Source organism: Equus przewalskii, chromosome 6 (assembly GCF_037783145.1).
Source record: "Equus przewalskii isolate Varuska chromosome 6, EquPr2, whole genome shotgun sequence".
NCBI classification, from domain to species: Eukaryota; Metazoa; Chordata; class Mammalia; order Perissodactyla; family Equidae; genus Equus; species Equus przewalskii.
Genome location: NC_091836.1, coordinates 91,955,754 through 91,978,930, shown reverse-complemented (window position 1 = coordinate 91,978,930; position 23,177 = coordinate 91,955,754). Strand labels below are relative to the sequence as shown.

The 23,177-nt window shown below is 38.7% G+C and overlaps 1 protein-coding gene and 1 long non-coding RNA gene across 8 annotated transcripts in view; both read right to left on the bottom strand.

Moving 5' to 3' along the window:
* The window catches only part of LUZP2 (leucine zipper protein 2), a 458,146-nt gene that overhangs the window by 198,981 nt on the left and 235,988 nt on the right, over window positions 1-23,177 (bottom strand). The window lies entirely within an intron of this gene.
* On the bottom strand, window positions 8,231-12,121 carry LOC139084018 (uncharacterized). Its single transcript, XR_011541295.1, has 2 exons — window positions 11,994-12,121; window positions 8,231-11,509 (listed from the first exon to the last, which is right to left on the bottom strand). It is a non-coding gene; the product is annotated as an uncharacterized lncRNA (long non-coding RNA).

The window sequence follows — 23,177 nt, the reverse complement described above, 5'->3', positions numbered from 1 at the left end:
AGCCCTGAGCTAACATCCGTGTTATACGTGGGACGCCTACCACAGCATGGTGTGCCAATCGGTGCCACACCCACACCCAGGATCCAACCTGGGCACCCTGGGCTGCCTGAAAACAGAACATGAAAACTTACCCACTGCACCACCAGCTGGCCCCAACAGGTTTCTTCCTGACTCTGGGCCCTGACTTCCCTTTTCTTAGGGAATTCCTCTTAATTAACTTCTAATTGTAAGCTCTTTCTCTGCCCTTTTGAGATGCAAATCTTTTAAAAGTTCTTGCCAGTTTTACGACTCAGGGATATCTTCCTCATGGACATGGGGGACATAGCTCCCTTATCTTCCAGTCTCTGTGGGAAGGTAGGAGCCTAACTTGTATGACAGTGATTAGCAAACACAAGTGGCCCAATCACAGAGAAAAACATTTGCAAACTCAGAAATATTTCAATTGCCCTACACATCCCATTGATCAACCTCACCCCTACCTTCCTCCAGTTCTTTTCCACTAACTCATCCCAGAGATTAACAACTTTCCTGCCATTTGTCTCAGTAGAGTTGAGTTCATACCTTTCTGGCCTCTCTCTCCTACTGCAGTAGCCTCAAATAAAGTTTTCCACATCTGTTTTACTTTGCCTAGTGCAATTTTTCTTTGGCAAGATTTGGTCGGGATTTTTTTTATTCTTTTACAGCTAAGAATCAGAAGGATCCACACAAATCTTTTCACTGCAGCCCATCTGTAAGCAGAGCACACCCACAGATAGTTGCAGGTGGCACATTAGTAGGACATATTTACATGTGAAGGAAGTGCCCATAGAGTATAGACTCAGCCCCACAGGATTGCCCAGCGTTGTTTAGAAATAAATCACAAGAGAAAATCCTAATCAAATAACCATAGAATGGATGGCACATCTGCAATGCTCAATGGTTCTATATTTTAAAGCCAAACTTTGAAACTAGGTGAGGAGGTTGAAATATCAATAATTAGCACATCAGCAATAACACAGGGGAAAAAAACCCCAATCTTTGTACATTATGAGACTTAGATCACCATGGGATGCCGAATCCTTTACTGGGCATCAAAGTAAAGCACTATAAAGAAACTAGCCATCAAATAAGTTGTTCAGCTAAAATTCAAACTCAGATTGAACTGAAATTCAACAATAAGGCAATGGAAAACAGTGAATCCAGAAAGGACCCATCTTCCAGGAAACAAGAAGCCAAGATCTTTTGAGGAAAAAGAGGGAGAATAACCAAAAGTACAAGTCGTGGAAGATGCTTCAAGGGAAGCTTTCTGTCTCAGCTGGGCTACAGCTTTGGCTGGAGCGGGGACCAATCCCAAGGCCGCCATGGAGACAAGAAGTTTGCGCAGAAACAGCCATAGTGCTTTGATTGTGGATAGGAGCGGGGAAATATGGGGCATAAGAAAGGTGCCAAAGCTTGACAAGAGGAAACTGTTGCTTAACGTTACATCTGAATTTTAGTACCACATAAACTTTGGTTCAAATCCAGTCTCTGCTTTTTACTATTTGGGTAAAATCAGACATGCTAATCTCACTGAGGGTCATTACATTTTCCTGTAAGTGAGAGATTATAACATTTGCCTTACTGGTTGCTATAAAGACGAGAGGTATTACATGCAAAAAGCCTAACGCAGTTCCCCACATACAGTAAGTGCCCAATAAACAGTACTAGAAGTGGTTTTGTTGTATTATGCCTTTCACAAAGTTTCACATCCTTGAAAATAGAAGTGTAGGAAAGATAGGTTACAAGAGCTAAATAAATTGCTCTATGCATAGAAAAAATAATTGGATAATTGTAAAGTGGAGGGTTTCATTTCAAAGCTCTCAAAAGTTACAAAAGAGAGACGTTGCTTTCTATTTGGACAAAAAAGAAACTCAGAGAGGGACCTGAGCATGAGGAGAAAATCCTTGACTTTTATCATACCAAAGATTCTGCTCACTTAACTTTACTGCTTTCAGTGTTTCAAATTTGGATCACAGAAAGAGTGTTTCTGAAAATTTTAAGACTCTCTAATTAACAGGACTACAGTCTGGAGATACTAAAATATTGATTCATAAACAGTTCCCCGTTTGCTCCTAGTAAGTTCTTTACTTAATATAACCAAGGTGCTAATTTAACCCTTTTTGATGGCCAGTAAAGAAGTTTGCTAGGTGTTATATGAATTTTACTACACTGTGAGATCCTGGAAGACATGGTCAGTTATCACTGGTTCTTTGTTCCCTGTGACACAGAACCAAAGCTCTGGAAACCTAGTGGGCACATATGTAATGCATGAATTATTCAGTTTATCATGACAGAGAGATAAAAAAAATACATCACACCTGTGGCTTAGCATGCTAGTACTGATTTTCAGAAAAAAAGTTTTTAAAATTAAAATATACCTTAAATAGAAGTTATGGAGAATGAAAGACAAATAAAAGACTATTCAAAGTAAAGAATTTAAGCATTTGTTTATTTCAATTGTACTTAGAACAATAAATACAATAGTGATGGGTAGGCAGAATAAAATAAAGAGTTTGACATTGGTCTCTGAATTTTAAGCAATTTTTCTCATATCATGACACAATACTGCTAAAATATATTTACCAGGTATTCCTGAAAATTTTTATGTATATCATACAGAAACCACAATAGAAATCCACCGAAAATGTCATCATGTCCATTGAAAGGTGTAACTTTAAAGATAAATGTAAATTTATAATGGGAAGGAATCTTGAAAATATGGCAGTCAAAAACATAGGACAGATTTATCTGATTTGAATAAGATTGTTTACTCAACCAATATTGACAATAATGTAAAATGGTAGATATAGTATAGAATCACTAATGTAGCTTGCATCTGTGAGATTCCCATTATTTCTTTTGAAACATTAACAAGGATTTCATATGTGGGATGTGAGAAAAAGAAAAGGCATCAAAGATGACTACAAATTGTTTGTCTCAATAAGTTTCTCATATGAGAAAGATAGTAGGAGGCATTGCTTTTGAATCTCCTAAGTTTGAGACGTCATTTCAACATACAAATAGGAGTGTTGAGTAAGCACTTAGATGCAAGTATCTGGAGTTCAAAGTAATGGTCTGAGCAGAAAATATAAAAATGTGTCGCATACGTTGGTCAATGCTACTCACAAACTTGACACAGAAAAGATCACGTAGAGAGTAAATGTAGATGGGAAAAAGAAAGCCTTTGAAGACTGAGGTCTAATGTCCTCCAAAATGAAATAGCTGGAAACATAAGAAATAGCTACCAAAGGAGACTGAGTAGGAATGGGCAGTGAGAAAGGAAACAGAGCCCAGAGACACGGAGTCATGAAAGCCAAGCAGAGCAAATGTTTGAAGTCTCTAGGAGTGGTGAAGTTTTGCAAATGCTGCTGATAATTGAATGAACATGAGAACTGGGAACTAACAGTTTGATTTATCAGTATGGAGTTTATTGACTTTGAAAGGAAAGAGCTATCTTTATGGCATGGTTTCAAATGTGAATTTGGAGGATAAAAAATACGTGTGAGAATATAGACAGTCTTTCAAAGAGTTTTGGTACTAAAGAGAGCAGAGGAATAAGGCAGTAACTGTAAGGCAATGTTGGCTTGAGCTATGTTATTTCAAAGATGGATGATACAACAGCATGGCATTTATTTATGAAATAGACAAGTTGATGATACACAAGAGAGAAGAGATAATTATTGAATATCCTTGAGTATGAGTGGAGTACAGATCCATGCGCAAGTGTAGGGACTGACTTGAGATAACAGCATGGGTAATTCACCTAGCAGAAGGAGTGATGGCAGAGTAAATGGGGAACAGCGCAAATAGATTGCCAAATGTGCTGGGAGCATATGAAAGATCACTTCTTAAGATGTATTAATCAGGGTGCCATCAGGAAACAGATGGGACAATCAAAATAAGGTTACTTTAAGTAGCTTTATTTGAGGGACTATTTGCCAAGATGCAGGAGTCTGAAGGAGAACCATGAGAGGTAGCGCAGTAGCTTAAAGCTGTGACTACTTCAAGCATGAGAAGGGAGTAGACACAAATCCAAGAGAAGAAAGTTAAATAGAGAGATACACCTTGAGAGGAGCTGTGAGATTTGGTTGAAAATCTTGACAGCTCTAGTTGACCATGTATGGAGGGTACACAGATATACAGACCTCACTATCCAGCTCCCTTTCATCTGCCTTCACGGGTTCCCCTTGGCTAAACCCAAGCGGAACCCAAAATACAAGAGAACAAATCGAACACAGATTTATGGGGCACACAGCAGTGTAACAATGGATGGAAAGTGGACCTGGAAGAGTAAGTGAGCAATATCGAACATGGATGGCTTCTATTTTCTCGATGACATAAGAAGCAGGATCTGGTGGTTAATTTTATGTGTAAACTTGGCTGGTCCGCAGTGCCCAAATATTTAGTCTAACCGTATTCTGGATGTTTCCATCAGGCTGTTTTTGGATGAAATTTACATTTAAATTGATAGACTTTGAGTAAAGCAGATTGCCTCCATAATTTGAGAGAGCCTTATCCAATCAGTTGAAGGAAGAATAGAACAAAAGATTGACCTCCCCAAAGCAAGAAGGAATTCTGCAGTGGACGGCCTTGATACTTGAACTACACTGGCTCTTCTCTGAGTCTCCAACCTGCTGGTCTACCCCGCAGAATTTGTACTTACCAGCCTCCACCATCACGTGAGCCAATTCCTTAAAATAAACCTCTGTCTCTCTTTCCCTCTCTCTCTGTCTCTATAAACATATATAGAAGATATCATGTATAAATCACACATGCATACACACTTCCTGTTGGTTCTGCTCTTCTGGAGAGCCCTGACTGAAATACTGGGATATCAACAGATAGCGTGGGTTGAGGAGTTTGAAGTTTGAAGAGAGAGAAGGAAGTATAAAATAGGCATCTATCATAGGGGGAGAATTAATGGACTATGCAATGTACAAGGCTGCAGGACTGCTTAGCAGCAGTAAGGGCCCACTGAAGATTATGGACCATGAATTCAAAATGAGATCAGTCATCAGGCTTATTTTCAACAGTCACAGTCTCCTGCCTTGGACTACACATAAAGAGGTTTAAATTTAACTAAATTTGGGATTGAGCCATGAGCGTATGGCGAAGGAAAGGAGGCGCGAGTGAGATGAGGGAATATTCAAGGAATGATTATTAGGATGAGTAGTGCAATCTGGGACGGAAAAAGAAGACACGCAAAAACACAAAGTGATTAAGGGACAGTAAAAAGGCTGTGAGATCAATGGGTGTATGTCTGGCAATCAAGGCCAAACTAACCTATAAACCAAAAACCCCAAATGAGCACCAGATCTTTCATTAACTAAAAATAAGAACACATTGACGGTCAGTAATATAAATGCCGTGTCTTGGTACTTACTCTTAAAAGACATCTATTTAGTTGTTTATAGAAAGAGTGCCAAATGGTAGAATAACAATCTGTTTGACAAGTGATTCCCTAAATAGACATGTTGTAAAGAGAACATGTAAATGGCCATCCTCTCTAAAAACTGAAAGCTTAATATACAATCCTACATCTGATAATGGAATTTTTTAAAAAACAACACTTAGGAAAATAACACGTTTTTAATAGTCAGAGAAATAAAGTTTGGGATCTAAGTTTCACACACACATAAGCATGTATGTATGAATATACACAAATATTTATTTGGATAAATACGTACATATGACACAATATATATGACAAGGATAGACACATTACTGAAGATATAGAATAGAGTTGAAGATGAAAAATAGAATTGGAGATAAAGCTGGAAATATTCCACACATAAATTTAATTTCTGCCTTTCATCTCTTAACTTAAACTTTTTGCATGCTGTGGTGCTTTAAATCATCGTGAAAACATAATTAAACTTTCTTTCAGCACTTCTCTGTCCAGTCCTAATCATGCTATCTTGTTTCTGAGTTTCCTATATGATTGTTGGAAACGGCCTTTAGCAAGGAGAATTAATGAATAAAGCCGAGTTGTTCCACTCGGGGGATGTTCCAGACACCAGCTCCTGCGTCCTCAGGGCTTTGCACACAGGCGGTGTCAGCAGTAACATGCTTTTGATAATAACCTTATGTTGATGCCCCAGGTACACCACAACCAAGTGTGTTGCATTGAGAACCTGGTTCTGTTAGCTGTAACGACAATTATTAAATATGAACCTGACTTTTCCATCTGCTTTTAAGCCACTACAAAGAAAATAAATTTGAGAAAAGGAAGAATCTTGCAGAGAAAATAAATAGGGGTAGGTGTGAGGAGGAGAATCATGAGAATTGTGACTAATCCGAAACGGATACTTTAGAAATATCAGCTGCAAGCTTTCCTCCACAGTCCTAGCACTGCTCGCCCTGATATTTTTAATAAATATAAATGAAAAATCACTTGACAGTATTATGCAATTTTATCTATTTTACTATTAATTCAAATAATTATGGTGATTATAGCTAATATTAATAAGATGCTGACTATGAACCTGAGAATGTTCTCAGTACTTCCTGTAAATTTGTTTTCACAGTAAGTCTATGAGGTAGATTATTATGATTATTTCTATTTTATATTTGAAGGAAATAAGAATGAGCCTCCCAAGATTGCTGAGTTTACAACCAACATACGTTCACTTCAATTTATCTTAACTTCAACATCTTGAGTCATAGAAAAACACAACTGATACTTAAGTATTGAGCTTGAGTCTCTGGAAGACACAAAATAGAGGAGCTTAATGTTATTAGAACTTAATTGGCCAGAATTTCAGAAAGATGCCTAACTACAGCTGTTGAAATAATAATGCCTTCTTTTAACCGTTTCAAGGGATCAAGGAGCATGGGTCAGAGCTTGTGCAACCTGAATCAACAGGAACATTCAATCAACGCTCTCATTCCTCAGTCATGTTGGTTAACTGGGCTTGAATTGGATAAGAAAAGTTGTCAATTCTTCTGTTTTAATGGCAGTCATTTTCTAAGTGTACAGATTCCACTATAGAACATATAAATAGCATCATTCTATTCCTAATATATGTGTTTCTCATTGAAAATTTGGTTTATCACAAAAATATATAGAAGAAAATGGTGGTGATTATGTAATTCATTTCAAGGTAGAGTTAGTCTTTCTAATCATTATATATTATCTATCTAGATAAATAGGTAGATACTTCATTAAATAGATAAATTTCTTTAGGCAAGGGAGAGGTGTTATAAATAAGAAGCCATTAATCTGATGCTACCAAAAATTTTTGGTTCCATAACAATAATTGTATAAATACTCATTGGGGAAAAACCGTAATATATCCCATCTACAGGGGGATCAGGATTATATTTGTTAGCTATGCTCATACCATATATTTTATCAATTTTTTCCCATGGTAAGATAATAGAATATAATTTTCTACTATTAGTTCTCAGCTTTTCATTCTATATTGAACACAAATGCATGCAATTATAATTGGGAAATAAATTTACCCTTTAAATGGTCTTATTAAATATATATAAATTTATTCACAGAATTCATGAAGTATAAATCATGGAATAGGTAACATGCTTCTTGTTTTTAGGTTTCCTTGAGTCACACACTACAATCTCTTTACAATCCTCAGGGAGTTGTGGGAGCTTAGATAAAAAATGTAATCATTTACCAAGCACGAGTGGGGGACAAATGCACCCACCTAGCAAATATACATTAATACAGTGTGTGCTCAGTGCCACGCCCCTCGACTCTCCCTGAAGGGCTAAAACTTAGAGGCCGTAAGCACAAACTCAGATAATCACATGTGGAGAACACTTGCAGGAAGTTATGTCTACTGTTTCTGAAGGTTATAACTAGAGCCAGTTTGAAAGAAAGCAAATACACAGAGTGAGCCTAGCATTTTTCAGCTTGCAACTTTTCATCTGTAAAAGGAGAATGGTGGGTTAGATGCTGTCTGAAACCTCCTGTGGCTTTAATGGTGTAGATAATATTACTTAGGTAGAAGCTCAGCCACGATTTGATCGTCAGATATAATGATTTGTTTATCTTAACTGAATGTTGCTTCTTCACTTCAATCATATCATAACAACATGTTAGGATTGAATAGCCCACCAGGGTCATCTTGTCAAGCTCATTAAACTTCCTAATAAATATCAGACACTTGGACAGATATATCATTAATACTCCCGAGTAAATAACAATGTCTTCAGAGGGCAGAGACCATTTGAATTACTCAGTGAAACTTTTCCAAGAAAGGGCCGCACTTTATTTAATAATTCACATATCGATGCTTACAATAAGCTGGCACACGTTTTTAACACATCGTTAATCATAAATCCACCTGCCACTCATTTATTCACGCCTTAGATTTTTAACTCCTTTTTCCTCCTTCTTCCCTTCTTTCCTGCCCTGAAGAACTTAGAGTGTAGCAGATAAGACAGCCACACTACCAGAAACCAGGCAGCAACGTGATGAAAGCTACAACAGAGAGCCACGTACCACCATGATGAGAGCAGATGAGGAAGTCAGTCAGTTTACATGGGAGGGGTCTGAAAAGACGTCACAGAGGTGTCTTTCAAAGAAAAATTGGCCTGAATGGTGTCTGGCTGTCAGGAGGAAAATATGTGCGAGGCGTGGGGCCTACAGACACTTGGAGGGGGCTCTACACTTTCACAAAGCTGTGAAATTTGTATTTGTATCAGTTTACTCAGTTTCCCAAAAGGCGGATCCTAAGTGAGTTCTATCTAATATCTGGATGCTTATATATGTAAACATATATATTTATTTATGCATATGCATTATATGCTTAATCATATACATATTCCAAAATGTGGTATGTTGGAAGATAAGGGTGACACAAAATTAGACTTTTGTGCAGATTCTATCTTTCTATGGTTGGCAGCATATAACACAATAAGAACTAGTTCTGTATAGCCACCAATTCACTATGTCCTGTTTAGGTGGAGGACTCAGACACCCTTTGAATTAACACAAATTTCATAAATCCACAGTATTTGACCCCATGGCTTTAGGGAAAGAGGCTACTCTTGTGATAAAACCAACAGATTGGAGATTCTGAGTCATTATTGCTAAACGATGAAGTCAGCTTGCTTTTAAAAGGAAACAGATAAGTTATTTACCTTTCCGTGGCACAATGAGCAACTTTCAAAGGATGGAAGAAGAGGATATTTACAACAAATCTAACCAAAACACTACTCAGTAAATACACTGATGACAGTGCATCCTTAGAATTTATTAGCGTCAGCACTTTTCTCCCAAAGAAATCTTCAAAGATTGGCAATTAAAAAGTAAGAAGTTTTGGTAGATATTCTTAATACTAACGATGGTAAAATGCTAAGGATTCTAAAGCTATGAGCTAAATAAAAAGAAAAAAGTAGAATTTAAAAAAAGAGTTTTTGTATCCACTGAAGGGAACTTACCTGTCTTAAAAACCTTGCCTCTGACATAATTGAAAAAAGAAAGTTCTCTGTCTGCTTACACAAGCTTGTGCTGTGTTCTGTTGACTCACGAGACATTGAACCTGAAGTGATTCACTCAGTCTCGAGCTCTGTGTCGAGGGGCATATTGATGGTGCAACACAAGACAGACCCAGGAGCTGTACAGATGGCGCTATTTATAAAATTCACATTTTATAAAGTTATATTAATAAATTTATGTTTTAAAAAATCCCAGTAGTTTAGGAAATCTCCTTCTGACCAAAATAGTTTTCAACCTCCATCTCCCAGAAAGCTGATCTTGAAAAGAAAAATAACTACCAAAAAGAAAAAAGAGGTGTACCAAGAGGACTGAGGTCAGGTATGCTTTAGGTATCCGGCACTACATCAGACGGGGGAGGAAGAGAGAACAAATTGGTACCCGCCCCTCCCCCCACAGACAGTGTGATAACTGGGGGAGACAAAAAGTGCGGAGGAGCCAGCAGACACAGACGGGGCATCAGCCCGGCTCCGAGAGAGCACAGGATGGAGCTAAGTCTTCCAGAAAAGGTGAAGGATGAAGATCCAGGTATGAAGAAATACTTTGCCTGATTTGACCAAAAGCGGAAGATGAGAAGCTCTGTCAATAAGATGTGGAAGAGATATTATTTTTTAAAAAAGAACAATTTTGGACATAAAAAGAGTTTCCAGAAAGAGTTTCCAGACTGAGCAAGAACTTATCATCCAGTCATAGTGAAAAAAGGTGTACCCCAGTCACTTAGTCAAAAAGAATTAGCTATCTAAAAGAACAACGAGGGGCTGGCCCCGTGGCCAAGTGGTTAAGTTAGCGCGCTCTGCCGCAGGCGGCCCAGTGTTTTGTTGGTTCGGATCCTGGGCGCGGACATGGCACTGCTCATCAAACCACGCTGAGGCAGCATCCCACATGCCACAGCTAGAGGACCCACAACGAAGTATATACAACTATGTACTGGGGGGCATTGGGGAGAAAAAGGAAAAAAAATATAAAAGCTTTAAAAAAAAAAAAAAAGAGCAACGACTGTTTCCTCTCTTTTATACAGCCATGGACTCAGGATTTGGCTGGGATCTACAGCCCAGAACATAGCCTTGTGGCTTTAACTGCAAAAGATGATGAGAGGCCAGTAAATGTAGTTCCTAGCTAAGTAGGTATAAATTTCCAGCTAAAATGCATTTGTTCTATAACCAAATGGAAGACCGAGAGGATGGACATTGGCCAACATTAGCAGACATATGGTGGACACCACACTACCTTATTTTAAATTCTGCTGGTGACCAGGGGAGGCAGCAAGTGGTAGACAATAGGTAAGTAGTATATATACATGAAGAAAACAATAGGGGCCAGCGTGGTGGCGTAATGGTTAAGTTCATGTGCTCCACTTCAGGGGCCTGAGGTTCACAGGTTTGGATTCCAGGCATGGACCTACATACAACTCATCAAGCCATGCTGTGGCAGTGTCCCACATACAAAAAATAGAGGAGGACTGGCACAGATGTTAGTTCCACTGACAATCTTCCTCAAGCAAAAGGAGGAGGATTGGAAACAGATGTTAGCTCAGGGCAAATCTTCCTCACCAAAAAAAAAAAAGAAAAAAGAATATAATACATACAATTTGTGCTCTTAAATCGAAAAAATGTATGAAATTTATGAACCTTTGAGACTATCTACAAGAACTAGTTTGAGATATGTAGTTTAAGAAATAAAATCTATCCTAAGCAAACTATCTTTCAGTGACCAAATATCCAACCATTACTGCACAAGAGAGGATTATATTTTTTTATAGTAAAATAATTCAAAACCCATACTAGTGCAGTCATTTTGATGTGAAACCCTGCTCCTCAAACTTGGAAAATATTAGAACCTTATTTTGATATACAATATCAGCTGATAATTGAGATTCTTTACAATCCCATTTTAGGGGGCCGGCCCAGTGGCGCAGCGGTTAAGTTCGAGCGTTCCACTTCTCAGCAGCCCAGGGTTTGCCGGTTCGGATCCCGGGTGCAGACATGGCACTGCTTGGCAAAAGCCATGCTGTGGTAGGCGTCCCACCTATAAAATAGAGGAGGATGGGCATGGATGTTAGCTCAGGGCCAGTCTTCCTCAGTGAAAAGAGGAGGATTGGCAATAGTTAGCTCAGGGCTAATCTTCCTCAAAAAAAAAAATCCTTTTTCATCTCTTAATAATCAATATAGGTTTGATTTTTTTCATTATATCTAGCAACTACATTTATCAGGTAAGTTTGAATTGTGAGAAAAGTTATAAAATTCTGCGAGTTTTGTTTAGAATAAAAAGGTAAGTGTAATTTTCCCGAAAGCCCAGAGTAGCAGTTCTCCATTCTGTCAACAGAAGTATAATCTTCTCTAGAAAAGCAGAAATTTGTGGGAATATGAGAGGTGTAGCATCCCACATGACGAAAAAAGCTTTAAGAAGGATACAAAGAGAGGCTCATTCTCACCCAGCTGCGGCCAGAATAGAGAGTTTAGACAATGGGCACCTGCAGGTGACATGTAGTAAGAAGGGAAGAGGCAGTTACCTAGGTGGTTAGTCTCACGTTCAGTTCAGCCTGTGGTGGTGACGTGGAGAACAGAGGGAGCGAGAGGAGCCCCTGGAAGGAGAGGGAACACTGAGTGCCTGGTTCCTGCTCCATCCTCCTCCTTCCCTGTGGAATGAGGCACCTTGGAGAATCCCTAAGATTTAGTTCCCTTTGTCTCTTCTTCCATTTCAGAATGCGTCTGCTCAACTCCTGGACTGTGCAAAAATTAAGTGAAATCACCTATATAAAAGGGCTTGACACCAAGAAGTGCAATGACACATGCAACATGCTCGCCACGGGAATGGCAGTGGCAGCTTTCATTCCTTCTTTGGTGACATGTTTTATCATAAAAATATATCAAGCTAACAATATACTAGTCAACAAGTTCTGATGAGTATCTGCTAGGTGATAGGCACTGGGTTACTAAACGGTAGTGCTGGGGGTGATACAGGAGGTTATAGAGGGGGTAAGGGGAGGAGGAGGGGAGGGAAGAGAAGGAGAAAGGAAGGAAGGATTAAAGTGAGGCAGCCACACAGCAGAGGCCTGGAGGCTTAAATGCTTCAGAGCAGAGGTTCCCAAATCTGGATCTTGTTTCTTGACGTGTCAGATGCCTTCTTTTTCTGTGACTATAAAATTATTTAAGCCCCATTATAATATCACCGTGTCCATTGGTCGCTTTGGCTATCTAGCATTCCGTCCTAACAGTACCTCCGAATTTAGCATCGTGGAATTCTCTCTTGCTCCTAGTACACAGCAGACCATTTGATCAGCTGGCCTGTTCTTCCTCGGCTGGTAAGAGCACATGAGACCCGTGGGAGGCTGTGGACTGTCCCCTCTACACCTGCCCTCAGGCCAGACTTTTAGGGCTGCAGAGGCTGCTCTTGATGATTTCCTGTCTCAGTCCTTCCCAGTAACCAAGGCAGCGCCTTCCCCATCATTTCTGTGAACTCTTCATCTGAACAACAGAACCCCTTTTACCTAAATTTAAGAAAGGCAGACGGCCAAGGCTCAAGTCGCACGTACTGATACCGGATCTCTAAAGAGCTTTCAGGAACCTCTACATTAAAGAAGTTCTCGAGTCAGCATTAGCAGCCAGCACATACCCACTGAAGAGCACTTGAGAACCACTTGTTTAGAGCCTTGCTTTTCAGAGTGTGGTACAGACACTGGCTGCACTGGCTGCACTGGGGAACGTGTCAAAAATGCAGAATACAAGCCCTACTCTTAATCAGAATCTGCATTTTTACAAGACCCCCAGGTGCTTCTCATGTATATTAAAGTTTCAGAAGCAGGAGGAAGACAACTCAAGTTGGGGCTGGCCCCGTGGCAGAGTGGTTAAGTTCGCGCGCTCCACTGCAGGCGGCCCAGTGTTTCGTTGGTTCGAATCCTGGGCGCGGACATGGCACTGCTCGTCAGACCACGCTGAGGCGGCGTCCCACATGCCACAACTAGAAGAACCCACAACGAAGAATATACAACTATGTACCGGGGGGCTTTGGGGAGAAAAAGGAAATAATAAAATCTTTCAAAAAAAAAAAGTTCAAGTAAAGAAGAGATTACAAGTCGATGTGAAATGCTCAATTTAAATAGTGTGTAAGACACGGTTTTAGAGGCACAGGGTTCTCAATGTGTAAAAATTTTCTGTGAAATAGCAACTCAACTGCAATTTCCTGATATCAGTTTTAGGTTATTAATATTCACCATGATGTGTTAAGGGGTCTATTTTTTTGAGAAAATGGAATATGATAAAGGAAATGGAATTTTCTCTTATCTGTGGTTAACAAACTTCTCGGAACACAGGTTTCAGTGATGATGGAGAACATTGCTCCATCTAGCGGTACCATCTGCAACTTTCAGACAGAAGTGGGAGAAGGACACAATGTTGTTTTGAGGGGCCAAGTAGGGCAGGTTCAATCTGTCTCAACAACGGTAAAATGTTTATCTCAGCGCAGAGTGTCAAAAGTTTCTCTTTACTAATGTCTCACTAAGTTTCTAAGTTTCACTAAGTTTCTGAGGTTGAAACAAACCTATGCTTTTAACTATATCAACATGAATAAACTATTCACAGGAGTGGGAGGAGGAAAGGAAAGAAGGGACAAAAGATGAGGGGTTTCAGAGGCCGGCCCAGTGGCACAGCGGTTAAGTTTGCACATTCCACTTTGGTGACCTGGGGTTCGCTGGACTGGATCCTGGGTGCGGACATGGTGCCTCTTGTCAAGCCACGCTGTGGTAGGCGTCCCATATGTAAAGTAGAGGAAGATAGGCACAGATGTTTTAGCTCAGAGTCAGTCTTCCTCAGCAAAAAAAAATAAAAAAAAAAGTGAGGGGATTCAGTTGATGGTTGAAATTACATTTAAAAGAGGTAGAAACTTTCAGACTTTAATTAGGCTTAATGCAAAAATGATGAAAGACTGAACTCAGTTCCTTGAATCCACACTATGAGCTTTAGTTCACGGAACTAAAGGATTAGCTGAAATGATCAGCTCTTGTGTCAGTCTGGTTTGAAACCCAGCTACATGATTGACTGGGTAACTTTTACCTCTCTATCCTCAATATTTTCATGGAAAAACTATGGATGATGGTGCTAAAAGGGGGATTTTTGGCAAAGTCCAGCTCGCATGTTGGTTGGTATTTTTACCAGTGTTTATGAAAAAATCACTAAAATTTTTTAAAAAGTCACTGTGCAGAACCAATGTCACCTGATGAAGGTTTTCCAGGAACCACAGATCATGACTGATTCAATTCTATTCACCAGAGGTCATTACAGTAAAAAACACACACGAAATAAACAAACAAAATAGTTGCTTAAGTTGAGTGGAATAATGTATGTAAAGCTCTTAACGTGGTAATACACGGACTGGCCCCAGCTGGTAGGTCGTGTACACAGAGTAAATACTAATAAAGTGTCAGCTGTTCTTGTCATCATCATCGTCATTGTCATTGTTATATACCCCAGTGCTAGCAAATTCCCTGCTCACTATTATTTGTATGAAGTAGATGATTGAAATGCTTGGTCCCTCAGATATATTACATCGCTATTATATCATTCTACTGTGTGTTTTGAGAAGCCTTTCCCACACAAGAAGAAGATTTGCAAAAAGTCTTAAGAAATCTTCTTGCTCTTATTTCCTCACTGCAGCATAGCGCCCAGGACCCAGTGGGAGTGTAATAGATTATGGTGTAAGATTAAGCAGATGGATATTTTACCATCATCCATAAATTGCATCACATGGACAACTGGAATTCTTGCGCAGTGTTTCTGTTCAGTTTCAAAATTAATAGGAGCAGAATCTGCCATCATATACTGTTGCTAATGATGACCTGGATGCTTGCCCCATCCGATCCTTACTGTATTAATTTCCTGTGGCCACAGTAAGAAGTTACCACAAATTAAGTGGCTTAAAACAAGAGAAATTCATTGTCTAACAGTTCTGGAAGCCAAAAGTCAGAAGTCACCAGGCTGAAATCATGGTGTCAGGAGGGCAGCGCTCCCTCCAGAGGTCCCAGAACAGAATCTGTTCCTAGTCTCTTCCAGGTTCTCAGGGCTGCAGGCACTCAGTGACTTGTGGCGGCATCTTTCCCTCTTCAAGGCCAGTATATTGAAATCTCTCTCTGCAATGTCTTCCAACCATCTCCTCCTCCATGTGTGTGTCAAGAAAGAATATTGTGATCGCATTTAGGGTCCACCAGGATAATTCAGGATAATCTCATCATCTCAAGATCCTTAACCTAATCACATATGCAAAGACGCTTTTTCCTTATAAGGTAACATGTGCAGTGTCCAGGGCCATTTTTCAGCCTACTATATGTATTTCCCACACAACAGCTGATTAAAGAATATGTTGAGAGTGGAATAATGTTTAGTTCGTGAATAGCCATATATTAATAAGAAACATTTATTAGGAAGAACAAGGAGGGGCACAATGATAGTTGTTCTCATAACTGTTATCTCATTTGACCCTCATAACAACTGTGGGGGTGGATGTTACTGCTTTTATTTAAACGATGAGAACATTTAAGTATCACAAATAGTAAGTGTCAAAGATGTGATTTGAAGCTGGTGTATTTGTGTCTGTTTTTTGACTCTGCCAGTTTTCTTCCTACCCATGATACCTACTTTTGTCCTTCTAAGCAGTGGTATTTCTACATGTCTGAGGAGGAAAAATAGTTTATAATTGCCTAAGTAATTGTTTCAAAATATTTCCAACATTCTGTGAATTTGCACGCTCACTGGATATAAATCCTAAATTGTTTTTATAATCAACTTTCTTTAAAGTTAATATTTTACCACCATTGATATAGGTTGAATGATGAAACCTTTTAAAAATAATCTTGGTTGATGATCTGACAACTATGCATGTTTCACTTACTTAGGACATACTAAAGAGCAGCCTACTTTTATGTTCAACTGTTTTAAACACTCATAGAATATTCCAAAAAGCTCCAGGCAAATCCAAACACAGTTTACAGTCATTTAGGCATTTGTCTGAAACACCAATGGCCAACCACTTGGGATTTTTCCTGAGGTTGCACTGAGGTATTGCTAACTCACAGTTTATGTGTGGTTGTCTCTACAGACTAAGAATTCATAAACTTTGAATCGGTGCTAGAATTTAAGGAATCATAGGAATCACTTCATCCAAACCTTTTATTTTACCAACGACACTCATACAAGTTGTGTCTTCTCTACGGCGACAAAGTGAAGAAGTCTTAGATGCTGGCAGGAATTCCACTCTCTCGATAATCAGCCCAGGTCAACTTTCTTTTCTCATGCTTCCTTCCTCTCTCCCTCCTTCCTTCCTCTCTCCTCCTTCCTTCTCCTCTCCCCTGCTTCCTTCTATCCTTGCTTTCTCCTTTCTTCTTTTCTTTTGTGGTTTCCTTCTTTCATGCTTTCACGCTTTTGTTCTCTCTTTCACTGCAGGATGTCAGTAACCAAAAGTACAATATCCTGGCTCCCAGCCCAAGTGTAAAAGACTCAGGATAGCAAGTTTTAGGGGGTTCTAACCAATGTGAGATTTTATGATTCTCTATGATATTCAAAGTCATTACAAGTTTGATTTAAAGAATACCTCTCATAATTTTGGGGACTCTCATTCTTACAAATTATCGACAGTGGCCCATCTCATACAATTTATATAAATATAAGCTACTTAGGCATTATTTATTATTTACTCAACACATAATAATCAAGTCCCTACTATGTTCCAGAAAAGACAGACAGGATATAATCCTGAAAAAGATAAATGTCCCTGTTCTTATATCTTTAAAAAAGAAATGTGCATATAGTTAATAATACTATATTGTACACTTAAAATTTTGTTAATAGGGTAGATCACATATTGTGTATGTGTGTTTGTTTTAATAGACTTTATCTTTTAGAGCAGTTTTACTTTCACAGCAAAATTGAGAAGGAGGCACAGAGATTTCTGATATACTCCCATCCCTATTCACAAAAAAATCTCCCCCATTGTCGAAGTCCCCCACCTGAGTAGTACATCTATGACAGCTGATGAACCTACATGTATGTATCATTATCACCCAAAGTCCATGGTTTGCACTAGGGTTCACTCTTGGTGTGGTACATTCATGGGGCTTGGACAAATATATAATGACATGTATCCACCATTACAGTATCACACACAGTAGCCTCATTGCCTAAAAATCTTCTGTGTTCTATCTGTTAGTCTCTCCTTCCCTCTAGCCCCTGGGAACCACTGATCTTTTTACTATCTCTATAGTTTTGCCTTTTCCAGCATATCCTTTAGTTGTAATCATAAAGTATGTAGCCTTTTCAGATTGACTTCTTTCATTGAGTTATATGCACTTAAGTTTCCTCTATGTGTTTTGTGGCTTGATAGCCCATTTCTTTTTTTTTTTTTATATTAGCATGGATGAGTTTATTTCCATGAAAGATTGTCAGACTCCTAAATTACCATCTGCTTTCTCTGATCCTTTCATTTGATCCTTGCATCTAGTGCAGTGGGTCTGAAGCCCATCTGCACATTAGGATTACCTGTATGCTTTTAATAAATCGCATCATTTGTGTCCCCACTCCGGACACTTAAACTAGAGTCTCTGGGCGAGGGGCAAGGCCATGGGTGTTTTGTTTTGTTTTGTTTTTTAACACTCAAATTTTGGAATTTTACTTCTTATATTATTTCAAGGAAAATATTATTACAGTTGAAATTTGTCCCAATTATTTATCCAATTAGAATTTGATTCTCTGAGGAGCACAGATTTCCCTGAAGTAGACCATGATGACATCGCAGCAGGAGAAAAAAGGATCTAGATACATCGCACTGCACAGTTTCTCTGTTTGTCCATACTTCTGGGTAAACTAGGTATTAAATTTACAACATTTTTTTTCCTGTTAACTTATTTATTGCATTATACAGAAAAATGCCCAAAACGTGAGCATAGAGCTCAATGATTTTTTTTTTATTAATGTTATGATAGATTATAACCTTGTGAGATTTCAGTTGTACATTATTGTTAGTCATGTTGTGGGTATACCTCTTCCCCCTTTGTGCCCTCCCCCTACCCCCCCTTTTCCCTGATAACCACTGATCAGATCTCCTTGTCAATATATTAACTTCCACCTATGAGTGGAGTCATATAGAGTTCATCTTTTTCTGACTGGCTTATTTCGCTTAACATAATACCCTTGAGGTCCATCCACGTTGCTGCGAATGGGCCAATTTTGTCTTTTTTATGGCTGAGTAGCATTCCATTGTGTATATATACCATATCTTCTTTATCCAATCATCAGTTTCTGGGCATGTAGGTTGGTTCCATGTCTTGGCTATTGTAAATAATGCTGCGATGAACATAGGGGTGCAAGGGACTCTTGGGATTTCTGATTTCAGGTTCTTAGGATAGATACCCAGTAATGGGATGGCTGGGTCATAGGGTATTTCTATTTTTAACTTTTTGAGAAATCTCCATACTGTTTTCCATAGTGTCTGTACCAGTTTGCATTCCCACCAACAGTGTATGAGGGTTCCTTTTTCTCCACAACCTCTCCAACATTTGTTGCTCTTGGTTTTGGATGTTTTTGCCAATCTAACGGGTGTAAGGTGATATCTTAGTGTAGTTTTGATTTGCATTTCCCTGATGATTAGCGATGATGAACATCTTTTCATGTGTCTATTGGCCATATTTATATCTTCTTTTGAGAAATGTCTGTTCATGTCCTCTGCCCATTTTTTGATCGGGTTGTTTGATTTTTTGTTGTTAAGCCATGTGAGTTCTTTGTATATTATGGAGATTAACCCTTTGTCGGATAAGTGGCTTGTAAATATTTTTTCCCAATTAGTGAGCTGTTTTTTTGTTTCAATTCTGTTTTCCCTTGCCTTGAAGAAGCTCTTTAGTCTGATGAAGTCCCATTTGTTTATTCTTTCTATTGTTTCCCTCAACTGAGGAGTTATAGTGTCCGAAAAGATTCTTTTGAAACTGATGTCAAAGAGTGTACTGCCTATATTCTCTTCCAGAAGACTTATTGTTTCCGGCCTAATCTTTAGGTCTTTGATCCCTTTTGAGTTTATTTTGGTGTGTGGTGAAAAAGAATGGTCAATTTTCAATCTTTTGCATGTGGCTGTCCAGTTTTCCCAGCACCATTTGTTGAAGAGACTTTCTTTTCTCCATTGTAGGCCCTCTGCTCATTTGTCGAAGATTAGCTGTCCATAGATGTGTGGTTTTATCTCTGGGCTTTCAATTCTGTTCCATTGATCTGTGGACCTGTTTTTGTACCAGTACCATGCTGTTTTGATCACTGTAGCTTTGTAGTATGTTTTGAAATCGGGGATTGTGATTCCGCCGGCTTTGTTTTTCTTGCTCAGGATTGCTTTAGCAATTCGCGGTCTTTTGTTGCCACATATGAATTTTAGGACTGCTTTGTTCAATTTCTGTGAAGAATGTTCTTGGGATTCTGATTGGGATAGCATTGAATCTGTAGATTGCTTTAGGTAGTATGGACATTTTAGCTATGTTTATTCTTCCAATCCATGTGCATGGAATGTCTTTCCATCTCTTTATGTCGTCGTCAATTTCTTTCAAGAAAGTCTTGTAGTTTTCATTGTATAGATCCTTCACTTCCTTGGTTAAGTTTATCCCAAGGTATTTTTTTCTTTTCGTTGCAATTGTGAATGGGATTGAATTCTTGAGTTCTTTTTCTGTTAGTTCATTGTTAGTGTATAGAAATGCTACTGATTTATGTATGTTGATTTTATACCCTGCTACTTTGCTGTAGCTGTTGATTATTTCTAATAGTTCTTCTATGGATTCTTTGGGGTTTTCTATATATAAGATCATGTCGTCTGCAAACAGCAAGAGTTTTACTTCTTCATTACCTATTTGGATTCCTTTTATTTCTTTTTCCTGCTGAATTGCTCCGGCCAACACCTCCAGTACTATGTTGAATAGGAATGGTGAGAGTGGGCACCCTTGTCTTGTTCCTGTCCTCAGAGGGATGGCTTTCAGTTTTTGTCCATTGAGTATGATGTTGGCTGTGGTTTGTCACATATGGCCTTTATTATGTTGAGGTACTTTCCTTCTATACCAATTTTATTGAGGATTTTTATCATAAATGGGTGTTGGATCTTGTCAAATGCTTTCTCTGCATCTATTGAGATGATCATGTGGTTTTTGTTTTTCATTTTGTTGATGTAGTGTATCACGTTGATTGACTTGCGGATGTTGAACCATCCCTGTGTCCCTGGTATAAATCCCACTTGATCATGGTGTATAATCTTTTTGATGTATTGCTATATTCAGTTTGCAAGAATTTTGTTGAGGATTTTTGCATCTATGTTCATCAGTGATATCGGCCTGTAGTTCTCCTTCTTTGTGTTGTCCTTGTCAGGTTTGGGGATCAGAGTGATGTTGGCTTCATAGAATGTATTAGGGAATACTCCATCTTCCTCAATTTTCTGGACTAGTTTGAGAAGAATAGATATTAAGTCTTTGAATGTTTGGTAGAATTCTCCAGAGAAGCCCTCTGGTCCTGGACTCTTATTTTTGGGGAGGTTTTTGATTAGTGTTTCTATTTCCTTACTTGTGATTGGCCTATTCAGATTCTCCATTTCTTCCTGATTCAGTTTGGGGAGGTTGTAGGAGTCTAGGAAGTTGTCTATTTCTTCCAGGTTGTTCAATTTGTTGGCATATAGTTTTTCATAGTATTCTCTTATGATCCCTTGTATTTCATTGGTATCTGTTGTTATTTCTCCTCTCTCATTCCTAATTTTATTTATTTGAGATTTCTCTCTTCTTTTCTTGGTGAGTCTGGCTAAAGGTTTGTCGATTTTGTTAATTTTTTCGAAGAACCAACTCTTTGTTTCATTGATCCTTTCTACTGTCTTTTTTGTTTCAATATTGTTTATTTCTGCTCTTATTTTTATTATTTCCCTCCTTCTACTGACTCTGGGCTTTGTTTGTTCTTCTTTTTCTAGTTCTGTTAGGTGTCGTTTGAGGTTGCTTATGTGAGCTTTTTCTTGTTTAGTGAGGTGAGCCCGTATTGCGATGAATTTCCCTCTTAGGACTGCTTTTGCTGCATCCCAAATGATTTGGTATATCGTGTTCTCATTTTCATTTGTCTCCAGATAATATTTGATTTCTTCTTTAATTTCTTCAATGATCCATTCTTTGTTCAGAAGCGTGTTGTTTAGTCTCCACATTTTTGCACCTTTCTCTGCTTTTTTCTTGTAGTTGATTTCTAGTTTAATAGCATTATGATCAGAAAAGATGCTTGATATTATTTCAACTCTCTTGTATTTATTGATGTTTGCTTTGTTTCCCAAAATATGGTCTATCCTTGAGAATGTTCCATGTGCACTTGAGAAGAATGTGTAACCTGCTGTTTTTGGATGAAGTGTTCTATATATATCTATTAAGTCCATCTGGTCTAATTTTTCATTTAATTCTGTTATTTCCTTGTTGATTTTCTGTCTGGACGTTCTGTCCATTGGTGTTAATGGTGTGCTGAGGTCCCCTACTATTATTGTGTTGTTGTTGATGTCTTCTTTTAGTTCTGTTAAGAGTTGCTTTACAAATTTTGGTGCTCCTGTGTTGGGTGCGTATATATTTATAAGTGTTATGTCTTCTTGGTGGAGAGTCCCTTTTATCATTATGTATTGTCCCTCTTTGTCTTTCTTTATCTGTTTTGCTTTGAAGTCTACCTTGTCTGATATTAGTATAGCGACACCTGCTTTCTTTTGTTCATTATTAGCTTGGAGTATTGTTCTCCATCCCTTCACTCTGAGTCTGTGTTTGTCTTTGGGGCTGAGGTGTGTTTCCTGGAGGCAGCACATTGTTGGATCTTGTTCTTTGATCCATCCTGCCACTCTGTGTCTTTTGATTGGGGAGTTCAATCCATTTACATTTAGAGTGATTATTGAGACGTGGGGGCCTACCACTACCATTTTGTGTCTTGTTTTCCGGTTTTCTTCAGTTTCCTTTGTTTCTCGTCCCATGGTTTAATCTGTTCTGATGTAGAGCTGCTACTCTCTGTTGTTGTCCTTCTACTTATCTCCTCTGCTCTTGGTTTTGTAGCCCCTTTCCTTTTTTTGATTTTTCAGTAATGAGGGTTTTCCTGAGGACTTCCTGAAGAGGAGGTTTTGTGGCAATGAACTCCCTTAATTTTTGTTTATCTGGGAAAGTTTTTATTTCTCCATCGTATTTGAAGGATATTTTCGCTGGGTAGAGAATTCTCGGCTGTAGGTTTTTGTCCTTCAGATTTTTGAATGTATCGTTCCACTCTCTTCTAGCCTGTAAAGTTTCTGCTGAGAAATCTGCTGATAGCCTGATGGGGGTTCCTTTGTAGGTTAGTTTCTTTTGCCTGGCTGTCCTTAGTATTTTCTCCTTGTCGTTGACTTTTGCTAGCTTCACTACTATATGCCGTGGAGTTGGTCTTCTTGCATTGATAAAGTTTGGAGATCTATTGGCTTCTGTCACCTGAAGATCCATCTCTCTCACCAGATTTGGGAAGTTCTCAGCCATTATTTCTTTGAATAGGCTTTCTGCCCCTTTCTCCTTCTCTTCTCCCTCTGGTATACCTATAATCCTTACGTTGCATCTCCTAATTGTGTCTGATAATTCTCGGAGTGTTTCTTCATTTCTTTTTAGTCTTGCTTCTCTCTCCTCCTCTGCCTGCAGCATTTCTATATTCCCATCTTCCAAATTGCTAATTCT